We start from the raw sequence: 13,303 nt of genomic DNA on the forward strand, positions 1-13,303 counted from the left end.
CTTGTGGAAGGACTTCAGGCGGCTGTGCCGGGGCACCATCTGACCCGAGGGTGACCGGGGCACATATTCTTCCAGAACCTCAGCGTCCTCCAGGTACTCGGCCTCCACCAGCAGAGTGTGCTGTTCGCAGATGGTCAGGTTCAGTGTGTCTATGTCCACCTCGGGCGGGATGTTGAAGGTGTTGGAGAAACCCTGGTAGTTCCGCCTGATCATGCCGTCGGTCTCCTCGACGAGTTCCACCCGCTCCCCGCTGATATTGACCGTCCGGCCGGTGATGGTCGCGTTGACCTTCTCCGGTGGGACGTCGCCCAGGTTGATGCAGATGGAGAAGTACGGCGGCTCCTCATGGTTTGCAGAGTGCCTGCGTCGTCTCTCTGGAAGTTTTAACTTTACCCCGCTTCTGGCCAATTCCGCGGAGGGGTGGTATGCATCGCCGCCCTCCGTTGACCGCCGACGTTGCATAATTCACAGGCTTGTAACTTTCTGAAACCGGTAGTGCATTTGTTTACGCAGCCGATTTGCAAGCGTTTGTCCACCTCTGTGATGAAAATGACTGTACACAAAGAGTATGAATAAACTTGATGAGGAGGTGCCGGTGTTGGACTGGGATGGACAAAGTTAAAAATCACGAAACACCAGGTTATAGTCCAACAGGTTTATTTGGAAGTACTTCCAAGTGTTAGGACTATTAAATGGCAAGGGAAAATCAAATTGCTGTTTTCATCAAGGCAATGCTGTTTAATTATTTTACTACCGCCAAACAGTGCTTCTACTTTCCCCAGCACCCACATTGTGTGTGTACAGGTGTCCGCCACAGTGAAAAACAAGTGTGTAAATCTTTATTCATTTACCACCACCAGGAAGAAAGAAAACACCCGAGTGGCCAGTGACAAGCAGTGCTCTTCTCATCAAAGGGCAATGCTGCGTGATCAAAAAAAAGGTGAGGCGAGGGCAGGGATTAAATCAAAATGGAGTTGGAAGGGGAAATAAAACACTCCCATCCCTGTGGTGCCTACCTCTCCCTGAACAGCTCAAAGGTGTTGGTGGACACCACATGCTCCTTTTTCAGGGACACTCAGACTCAAACGTAACCACAGAAGGGGGGCTTGCAGTTTGGCCCTAAGATCCCCTACATGTCCGCTGCCTGGACCTGTTTATGGCCAGTTTGGCCAGGCCCAGGAGCAGACCCAGAGGAGATCCTCTGATCTACCTCCCCGCTCCGCATCGGGTGTCCAAAGATCAGGAGTATGGGACTGAAGTGCAATTAAAAGCAGACAAAAGGGTTCACTGGAAAACTAAAGAGGGAGATGCAAACGCCCACACCCCATATACTGTGTACATGGTCCACAGACTCCATAGCATGACAGAACAAGCAGTTGGGCTGGGAGGTAATGCTGCTTAATTGAAACAATGGGAGTGGGGTGGGGGAGGGTGCACTGGCAACAAGGTTTATTAAGCATATAAAACTGCATGCTGCAGGAATTCACTTTAATGTAAAGAACTGATGGTAAAAAATCTTGTACGTATGACCAAAATGGTCTCCTACCTGGAATTAGGATGGTTGTTTTCCACGCACCCTTTGCATTAAGTTGAGAATCCAGACCAAAAGGACTAGACGAGAAGCTCAGTCTGAATACCTTGATAATTAAAAGCGATGTGAAGGATCTTTCTCTAATTCTGAACTTATTCATTCTTGATTCCTCTGCACAGTATTATCTTTGCTTAGATTCGCTTTGACCATCAAGAATTGGGGCATTCACCAGGCACTTTGATTTGTTCTAACTATTGCCTAATTCTATCTGAGGGCTTGTGGCAAGATTTGAGTACATTAATTCAGGCTGACATTTCAACATAGTGCTAAGTACTTCATTGTCAGAAGTACTGCCATTTTGATGAGCAGGTAGATCCCAAAGGCACTACTGAAAAAGAAGGGACCACTCCCAGTTGCTTGGTCAATATTCTTCTCTCAAACAGCATTACCAGATTGCATTTATTTCTTTTGCTGTTGAGGGAATTTTACAAAAAAGGCAAGGTGGTTGCTTCAATTCTTGCCATGACAACTGGAATCACACTTCATTGTGAAGACTTTGGAGCATCTTGAGAATTGAGGAAGCCCAATATAAATGACATTCTTGCTTTATAATCAGAAAATACATTTTATTTTAAATAGTGCAAAAAGTGGACAATAACTGCAAGAATTGCAGTAATCGTTGAACTTTCCACTAAATTTTCTCCCCATTTGTTTACTTTCCCAATCTGGAAAACATTATAATAAAATTGAAGCACAAATGAATGTGTATGCTGTAATCTAGTTTTAGCTATTCAAAGTTTGTGAGAAGATTTGTAGCTCGGGTGCTCGTTGTTGTGGTTCTGTTCGCCGAGCTGGGAGTTTTTGTTGCAAACGTTTCGTCCCCTTTCTAGGTGACATCCTCAGGCTCCCAAGCACTGAGGATGTCACCTAGAAAGGGGACGAAATGTTTGCAACAAAAAACTCCCAGCTCGGCGAACAGAACCACAACAGTTTTAGCTATTTTAAATGCCTCAGCAATGAAGGGGCTAAATGACCTTTTTTAAAATCTTGATTGTAAAACTAAATTGGAGGAAAAATGCACTGACATCCTTATCATTACAATTTTTTTGCCTCATTTATATGTAGTTTCCCATTTTCCCACCTGCTGAATAGAAACTAGATGGTGACAATTCCTGACATAAACATCAGAGAGGTAATCTGGTAACTGCAGGTCACCATTTGCTCCTTTGACTCTTGCTTTTTGTGTGCCTGTCATTAATACTTAAATGGTAGCAACTACATGCATCTTCTGCTCGTTAGGACCTTTAGGTCCCCATCAGCAAAAGGGAGGGGTCTCTTGTCCAACATATCTGGGGAAATTGAAAGAAACTGTGTAGACTGCTGCCGATTTACAGCACTTAATTGGGCGCAGAGCTGGACTTTAAAGATGGTGTTGGCTCAGAAATTCCAAGAGCTCCCGGGAACAGCTTGTGGCAATGAGAGAAAATGATGAGCAGGGTGTCATATAGGCCTAATGCACGTAATAAGGTGGATTTGGGAAGATAGCATGAGAAAACTCACTCAGGTTCATGAAGGAAAAGTCTCCCTGAAACTCACCATCGTTGATGCCTCATGTGTTGATGGAAGGGATAAGTAATTGTATATAGGTCTACCATCTACAAGACACAAGTCAGAAATATGACAAAATACTGTGTGCTTGCCTGGATGTGTTTGGTTCCGACAACACTCAAGAAGTTCAACTCCATCCAGGATAAGTTCACACACTTAACCAGGGTACCATCTGCCTACTTAAGCATTCAGTCATTCCACCATGCTGCACAGTAGTGGCAGTGTGTACATTAACCAAAATGCACTGCTTGGACTTGTCAAGGTTGTTTTCACATCAGTTTCCAACTCATGACCTTTATTACCTAGAAGGAGAAAGACAACAGTCAAATGTGAACACCCATCACTTACCATTTCCTATCCAAGCCCCAAACTGTCCCAACTTGTAACTCAAACACTGTTCCTGCTCTGTTGCTGGGTAAAAAGACCCGGAACTACCTTCCAAGCAACACTTCTGTATGCCTACACCAGATAGACCGCAGCAGTGAAGACCGCCACCTTCTCAAGGACAATTAGGGATGAGCATTTATGCAGGTAAAAACTGAGAAGTAGTGTTTCACAGACAAGGGACTTGTTCCTGTTCCCATACACTCCTTTAAAGAATGTTTGACCATCTTTTGTAGTGTGGAAATCATAATCTTGAAATTAATTAACTGTGATGTGCTGCATTTTCGAAAGGAAAATCAGAGCAGGACTGATACACTTGATGGTATTTTTCTTTATCAGTGCATTGAGTATAGGAATTGGGAGGTTATGTTCTGGCTGTACAGGACATTGGCTGGGGCATTTTGGAATACTGTGTGCAATATAGGAAGGATATTGTGAAACCTGACAGAGTTCAGAAAAGATTTACAAGGATGATGCGAGGGTTGGATGGTTTGAGCTATAGGGAGAGGCTGAGTAGGCTGCATGGGGTGGCAGAGTGGCTCAGTGGTTAGCAGTGCTGCCGCATAGTACCAGGGAACCAAGTTCAATTCCAGTCTCGGGTGACTGACTGCGTGGAGTTTGCACATTCTCAACGTTTCTGCGTGGGTTTCCTCCGAGTACTTCGGTTTCCTCCCAAAGTCTAAAGATGTGTAGATTAGGTGAATTGACCATACTAAATTGCCCATAGTATTCAGGGATGCATAGGTTATGTGCAATAGTCAGGGGTAAATATAGAGTAGGGGGGATGGGTCTGGGTGGGTTATTCATCGGCAGGTTGGTGTGGGCTTGTTGGGACAAAGATTCAATGATTTAAGGCTGGGGCTATTTTCCCTGAAGCATCGAAAGCTGACCTTATCGAGATTTATAAAATCATGAAGGGCATGGATAGGGTAAATAGACAAGGGTGGGAGAGTCAAAAGCTAGATGGCATAGGTTGAAGAAATGGACTTAAGGGGCAATTTTTTCATGCAGAGGGTGGTGTATTCATGGAATAGTTGCCAGTGGAAGTGGTGAAGGCTGGTACAGTTACAACATTTAAAAGGCATCTGGATAGGTATACGAATACGAAAGATTTAGAAGGATATGAGCCAAATGCTGGCAAATGGTCTAGATTTATTTAGAATATTTGGTCAGCATGGATAAGTTGGACTGAAGAGTTTGTTTCCACGCTGTGTAGCTCTCTGACTCTATGTTAAGAATTAGTCCAACTCTGTAAGTTGTGGGTATTACCATACCCAGAGTACATTATATGCCTCTCTACCCTTAGTTGTGTTCAATATGGGGGAATACTGATTCATTAGTTAAGAAAAGGCAATACGTGAGACTGAACAAGATGTTACCTTTTCAATGACACTGGGGACCTGGAGTCAAATTTGAGGACTCATCGGCCAATGACCACTGACTGTCGGCCATTATGCTTACACCTCTGGTGAATTGGCCCTTCCTTTAGGATAGGACATACCCAGTGAAAGTGATTGAGGAAATAGAAATAGAGTTTGTTGGAAGTACTTAGCAGGCTTCCAGTATCTCTAAGTAAAAAAACAGAATTAACATTTTAGATCAAGGATTTTTTTTCAGAACTGAAAGACATTTCCAAATTTGCAATTTTTTGCATTTGTTATGGTAACAGATAAGTCTAGGACATTTGTGTAAGGTATGATTCAGTCAAAATAACCAGGTCATGCTGTTGCTTGACTAGAACTGTGGGACATCACTCCCAATTTTGGCTCAAAACCCCAACTGTAGTGTGGAGAACTTAACAGGGTCAATTGACAAGGTGTACCTTTACAATTTCTGGAGACACCCGTGTTTCATCCAGTTGTATTCTTAATTTGACTTTTCTGTTGGGATTTGACATTGTTGTAGTGCAGCAATACACTCAATGTGAGAAATAGGAGCAGGAGCACATTTTTTGACCCCTTGAATCTGCTCTGCCATTCAATAATATCACAGCTCATCTGATCATGGCCTTAATTCTATTCCTTTGTACAATAAAAAAAGCATTAAACTTAGCCTTCACTATATTCAATGATCCAGGCTACACTGCTGTTTAAAGTAGAGAATTCCAAAGAAGAGCAACTCTCCAAGAGTTTTGCATGTTGGCACATACAACTGTGTCGGTATCCAGAAACACTTATTTGTGAAATATCAAAGGTGCCATTTTACATTGAACCTTTTCTTTCATTGCTGCTATTGAGATCACAGCAAGACTGACTCCATCTCTTGAAAGAAGATTGACTGTTGTGGGTTTTTTTCTTTCTTGAAAAGAGATGGGTAAGAGGAAATATGGAAGAAAATGAAATATTTATCACTCTGACCAATTGGATCCAAATAAACATTTCTGCCATATTTACAATTTAAGGTCAAGGGTTACATTTACCAATTAACATAGGAATGAAACACAGGAACATAGGAATTTGGAGCGGGAGTGGGCTATTCAGCCCTTCAAGCCCGCTCTGCCATTTACCATGAACTTGACTGATCTTATCATGGTCTCAACCCCTCTTTCCTGCCTGCTCCCCATAGCCCTTTATCCTGCTATTCATCAGAAACATATCTATTTTTTCCTTGAATCTGTTGATTGATTCTGCCTCCACTGCACTCTGAAGCAATGGGTTCCTCAGATTCACAACTCTCTGAGGGAAGTAGTTTCTCCTCAGTTCACTTTTGCACCTATCTCCTCTCACTCTATATCTGTGACCTCTAGATCAAGACTGTCCCACAAGGGGGACCATCTGTTCAACATTTCCTTTAGCATTTGTACACCTGAATTAGATCTCCCCTCATTCTTCTGAACTCCAGCTAGTGCAAGTCCAAGCTATTTAATTGCTCCTTGTACAATGACCCTTTCGTACCTGGAATCAATCTGGTGAACCTCCTCTGAACTGCTTCCAGTACCACTACATCCTCCCTCAAGTAAGCAAACCAAACCTAGACACAGTACTTCATACGTAGTCTCACCAACACCTCATATAATTGTAACTTTTATAATCCAGTCCTATTGCAACAATGCCAGGATTCTATTTGCCTTTCTTATTATGTGCTGCATCTGCATCCCTACTTTCTGTGATTCATGCACAAAGATGCCCAGATCCCGCTGCACCGATGCACTCTGAATCTGCTTCCCATTTAAATAATAATTTGTCCTTCAATTTTCAGCCTAAAATGCACAACTTTGTACTTGTCTACATTAAACTCCATCTGCCAGATTCTGGCCATTTCCCCTAGCCTATTAATGTCCAACTATAAACAAATTGTCTCTTCATCACAGCTGGCTTTCCCATCTATTTTACTATCATCCATGAATTTTGCTATGTAACACTCTGTCCCTGCTTCCAGATCATTTATATATATATTTATATATATAGTTGGGGTTTGAGAATTGAATCCTGCGGCACCTCACTAGTTACAGTTTGTCATCCGGAAAATGGCCCATTTATCCAGACCCTCTATCCAGCCAATCATCAATCCAAGCAAATATGCTAATCTTAACCCCCAGGGATCTAAACTTCTGGATCAGTCTTTCATGTGACACCTTGTCAAATGCCTTCTGAAAGCCTAAATATACCACATCCACTGGATCGCCATTACCCACCTTGCTGGTTACATCCTCAAAGAAATCCATCATGTTTATCAAGCATGACCTGCCCTTCGTGAAACCGTTTTGACACTTGTGAATTGAGTTTTGTTTCTCCAAGTTTTCAGCTACATCCTCTTTTATGATTGACTGTAGCAACTTCCCCACAATAGAAGTCAAATGTACTGGTCTGTAGTTTCCCACTTTTTTCCCCTTTTTTTGAATAAGGGGGTCACATTAGTATGTTTCCAATCCACTGTACATTTCCAGAATCCATGGAATTTTGGAATATCATAACGAATGCATCACTGTCTCTGTTGCCAACTCCTTTAATACCCTAGAATGCAGGCCATTGGGCTCCAGGGACTTACCTGTCTTTAATTCCCTTCAGTTTACATAATATGTTTTGCTTTTTAAAATTAATTTCACCACGATCCTCTGTAGAAACTGCAGCTTTTGGGAAGAAATTATTATCTTCCACTGTAAAAACAGAGGCAAAACATTGGTTTGGTGCATCTGCCATTTCTGAGTTTCCCAGTATTACCCCACCATTTTAACCTTGTAAAGAGTCACCATTAACTTTCACTATTCTCCTCTTCCTCTTGGGAATATACTTTAACTAAGAGATATTTAGTATCTCCCTAAGCATTTGCCACTGTTCATCAACTGTGCTGCCCATTAACGTTTTTTGGCCAGTCCACTCAGGCCAACTTCTTCTTTAGGCCCATAAATGTACCTTTGCCCAACACTAAAACTGTCATATATATCTCTGCCTTTTCTCTTTTAATCTGAATTTGAAACACTATCATGTTGTGGTCACTCCTTACAAAAGAATCCTGAACTACAAGACCATTTATCAATCTTCCTCATTTCATAACACCAGATTAAAAGTAGCCTGTTCTCAGGTTGGCTTTAAGACTGTTGCGAGGGTGGTACTGGAAAAGCACTGCAGGTCAGTCAGCATCCAAGGAGTAGAAGAATCTATGTTTTAGGCATAAGCCATTCATCAGTTATGCCTGGATACTCTCAACTCTGATCTCCACAGCTGCAGTCCTCACTTTCTACTCTATGACTGTTGCTCCAAGAAGCAATTCTTTATGCATTGGATGAACCTTGCTTTGAGACTACCCTTATAAAATTGATTAATCAATGATTCCTGAAGAAGTGCTTATGCCTGAAACGTTGAATCTCCTGCTCCTTGGATGCTGCCTGACCTGCTGCGCTTTTTCAGCAACACATTTTCAGCTCTGCAGACCTCACTTTCTCCCCTAATCAAGTTGATATGCACATTCAGATCATCCATAATTATATTGTCCCCTTCTCACAAGCCTTCATTTAAGGACAATATCAGAAAATAGGAAAAGCATTTGTAATTAATAGCAGAGGCCTTGAGATAAGGAACTCAAAGTGTTACCAGACAGGTTCTTGTCAAAAGCAGGATTTAAAGTTATTAGGAATGCATTCTGCTATACACTATCTTTTACAAATGTGAGCAAAGTTGCTGCTGAATGTAACAATCAGTGTGCTCATTGGAAGTTTGCTCCCAATGCATGTAAGACTAGCATTTTAAACTTAAATAAGGGCAACTATGATGGTATGAGGATCAAGCTGGCTAAAGTGAACTGTAACATTGTAGTAAAGATTAGGCCAGTAGAGATTGAATGGCAGACATTTCAGGAGTCATTTCATAACATTCAGCAAATGCATATTCCAGTGAGAAAGTCTCTAGAGGATGCTGTCCCATTCATGCTATCTAAAAAAGTTACTTGTATTCATCTGAAAGATAAAAAAACTTTAGTGAAGATTAATGGCAGGCCAGAAGATTGATCAGAATATAAAATGCAAAGAAAATACTCAAAAAAAATGAGGGAGAAATTATTTTAGGTGTCATGCCATCTTACACTGTGAAAGCAGTGGAACTAGAATGGTCAAGAAACTTTTGAGTAGACTTTCCTTTAAGGTTTCCAAAAGAAATAATTGGGCCTTTTTTTTAGCATTTTTAGTATTTACATACTACATTGAATTTCATGAAATTCATTTTAAGAACTGATGACAGGGTTAGTGGGAACATCAGTCACTCAGAAAATAACAAACACTCCCTGGAAATCCAGAACTGGGTAGATTTCAACATGTTTTGGGATGGAATTATATGATATCTGATGTAATTCAGCCCTCCTTTTTTTCGTCTGTTCATTAGCCCCAGGTCTCTTTCTAAGTCCTGATGAAGGGCTTTTGCCCGAAACGTCGATTTTCCACTCTAATCTAGACTCTGATTTCCAGCATCTGCAGTCCTCACTTCTGCTTTGTAAAACTCCGTGGCCAACATAAACTATCATTTGTTTTGATGAATCACCGTGCAGCTGGGACCATTTGCTTCAAGATTCCTTCACAACATTCTTGCATGTTTCCTCTGCAATCTCCCAGGCTAATCCACTGTGTATTAAGAATAGGTGTTTGACTGTAGACCGGTGTAGACTGTGCAGAATCATGAACTGTTAGAAATTTCCATGTTCCTGCTGATCAGATTGAAGGGAAGATGCTTTTTTCATCACTTAATTTTTTCTCTATTCTCAGGAATAGCAATTAGAAGTGCAATGATATAAGTTAATTCATCACGCAGTTGTACTGTTTTCTATAGAGAAAATAGCACATCTACAACTTGTGTTCTTGTATTTCTAATTGCCATGACCTATATCAGAATTTGAATTTGAAACTTTAATTATGAACTGTCAGAGGACAATGTTTTTTATAAAAAATACTGAGCTGTAATCTTATTCCAAATTGAACGTTTGTGAGAACTTATAGTTTTAAATTAAGCATATTTTGATAATTAAACTTACAAATTACAACCACAACGGTTAATTCAGTTTATTAAGCAGGTGGAAACTGTGGAGTCGGTGTTTCCTCCTACAAATTCAATGTACTATTTTTTTATTTCGCTGCCGAACTAATTACCGCGCAAGTTTTAGATACAACGCTTTTTGCGAAGTTGGATAAACGTCTTCCCCAAATTTTTGGTCTATTCCGTGTTGTGTTATTTTGTTTTTTTCTCTCTCTGGTGTGATTCCCTGGTTGAAGGGAAAGTAAACGTCTTTGAGCTTCCAGGAGCTTCGTTCTATTACACGGGGCCACAGCAAAGCGGGCAACAGGGAGTTCTTGGGGGCGAGGAGTATTTCAGTCTCACCCAGTTGCTGTCGGTCGGGCAGGGATCAACCGAAGCGCTGCTTTGAGGTTTCGTCGCCTGCATGTCTTCATCTTTCTTCGCTTTCCAAGGTGCCGGCTGTTCTTGATTCTCTGTTTTGTTTTCCAAGGCAGTTTGAGATGGGGCCCGTGTCCTGTGCTGGGACCGAGTTTTCCGGGGCTCCGTCTTCTGTTTGCTTTGACTGCCCCGGCGAGGACTGCGCCTGTTCCCCTCGATCAGTATGGTTTGGTTATCAGCCATGCTGAGGGTCAGCGAATCCGGGTCCACGTTTTCAGGCAGCTCAAACTCGTTCGAGAAACCATGGAAATTGTATCTGATTTCCCCGTCTTTAGTCTTGATCTCGTCCACGCGCTGACCATACACATTGACCCTGGTGTCTCTGACGGTCGCATTCACTTTATGGGGTCCCTCAGCGTCCAGCAGATTGACAGCTACTGTGTACTTATTCGGAGGGTGAGCAAAGGATCCCTTCTGTGATCTTTTCTTCGGCATGTTAGGCCTTGCTACCGATTCCAAGGCGGCGTAAAGTCCAAAAGCACGATGCGTTGACCCACGTTGTACAATTCACAGGCTTAATTTTTTCTGTAAACGACAGTGCATCTGCTTACGCCACAGAACTGAAAAACGTCTCTTACACCTCTATGATGAAATGACTGTAGCACCAATAATACTCGTAACTTACAGCAAAAAAACGTTGACAAGTGGTGAGGTTTGGGGATGAAGATGAAACTCAAAACCGCATTTCATTATGGTAAAGATAGAACTGAGTTATTGGGAAGCTGGTGTTTGCGAGTCATCAGTATTTTGTACTTTAAAAGGAGTGTTAATACTGCAATTGCTAAAGTTAATGACATAGAGATGTAAGCATAGAAGCAGACCTTCGTCCATGCCGACCAGATATCTAAACTAATCTGGTCCCATTTAGAATTTGGGCCATATCCCTGGAAACCCTTCCGATTCATGTACCCATACAGATGTCTTGTAAATTTTGTGATTGTACCAGCCTCTGGCAGCTCAGTCCCATGCATCACTCACTGCTTGAAAATGTTGCCCCTTAGGTACCGTTTAAATCTTTCCCCTCTCAGCTTAAACATATGCGGTGTCGTTTCGTGCCGCCCCCCACCCAAAGACCTTGTATTCATATCATTCAACTGGTAATACCAAAGCACAGTTTAAATCCCACCATAGCAAGTATTGGAATTCAAGTTCAATTAACATATACAGAATGTAAAACGAGTCTCGGTAAAGGTACCAACAAACTACCATTGACAGTGCTAAAAAAATCCATCTGATTGACTCTGATCTGAGGGGAGAAAAAAATTGGTAATAACTCCTAATTAACCAGTGAGGTGCAATTAGATATTAACAGCAATCTATGTAACTGAACAAATCAATCTGGCATTGAAAAATTACATTTGTGCAAGGTTGATAACTGTTTCTGTTATAATGAATCTCTAGATTTTTCAAAGCTATATCTGTTTAAATAATTAAAACATATGCTTGTTAACGGCATTTGTTTTATCCTTAATCCTGTGTATGTGTTCCAATCTTTTTGCATATTGCGAATACTAAAACAAATCATTTTGATTGCGATTGCTTTTCTTGTCTTCATTGGCTGTCTGCCAGGATTTTTAAGTGTGAAAAGCTGCAATGATATCTCAGTGACATAATTACATGCTTGATATTGGGAATTCTTAAAAGGCTCTCCTCAAAATCAGTGATTTGCCACTGACCAGCTAATATGGTGAACATCCATGAATTGATTTAATTTAACAGAAACCTACCATTCTGACCTGGTGATATGACCTGTTTATGACTGAGACCTGCTTCAAGTAAACAGACTTTTGTGCAACTTTACTTGATTAGGTTAAACTGATATTTGGGTAGAAACTACAGGCCGTTTGAGATCTGACAACATAATGAGCACAATATAATTTAATTTATTATATAGTCATGGGCTCCTTGTTATTTCAAGACCATTAAAGAATGACTTGAAGCTGTTTGAAATTTCTAGACAGTGCTCGTAATCTTTGAACTCTTAAGAAGTCAAACTTAATATGGAAAGAAAAGTGAGTTCTCCCTGAGAAACCCATTCATGCAGTGCTCTTCTCTGGGCTCGTGAGAATTTAAATGAGAGCAGTTTAAATGCAGAATGAATATTGTCTCAAACAAGCACTGTTGTTAATACCTTCTAAATATGCGGGACATTGTGAACGATGTTATCAGAAAGTCATCAATAAAAAAAAGTACGTTATTTTCCACAACAATTGCATTCAACACATACATCATTGAAAAATAAAACAAAACTGGCATGTAATGATGGTTATTGTAGCACTTTCCAATGAATTCCTGACGTCAATGGTGAAGATACCATTTAGAAACCACGTGACTCAACATGGGGTGAGGAGAAAGATAGTTGATAGTTGGAAGAGAGTTTCCCCGTAAATTTCATTTCTTGGTATTTTCAAGGCTACTAATACACATTATTTGTGTGCTTAATTAGATACTGAAGTTGCTAATAAGGCTGTTTCAGGTAAGCAGATGTTCAACAACAGTTGAGAAGCAGAAAGAAAATATCATATAATCATTAAGAAAAAGGAATGCAATACTTTTACGTAGTGTGTAAATGTGATTTCATTGATTATTGGGCTCCTCAACCATTATGGCTCATTGAGAGCCATCCTTTCATGTATTTCATATGCCTTCATAGTCCATACCCTGAAAATGATCCAATTTATAAAAAGTTATCTGCTTTTCACACAACCAGAACAACACCATGGCACCATCCTAACTATTGTGGTTAAGATATATAAAACCAATTGAATGCAACTTAAGAAAAATAGTTAAATTTGTGGTATAATAAGTTACTCACCACTAATATTTCATCAGTGGACTAATGTGATAATTGTTGAAGAAATATTTACAAAGGAGCTTACGTTGATCCAGCAGTAAGAATATCTTC

This window comes from Hemiscyllium ocellatum, chromosome 15, assembly GCF_020745735.1.
Source record: "Hemiscyllium ocellatum isolate sHemOce1 chromosome 15, sHemOce1.pat.X.cur, whole genome shotgun sequence".
Lineage (NCBI taxonomy): Eukaryota > Metazoa > Chordata > Chondrichthyes > Orectolobiformes > Hemiscylliidae > Hemiscyllium > Hemiscyllium ocellatum.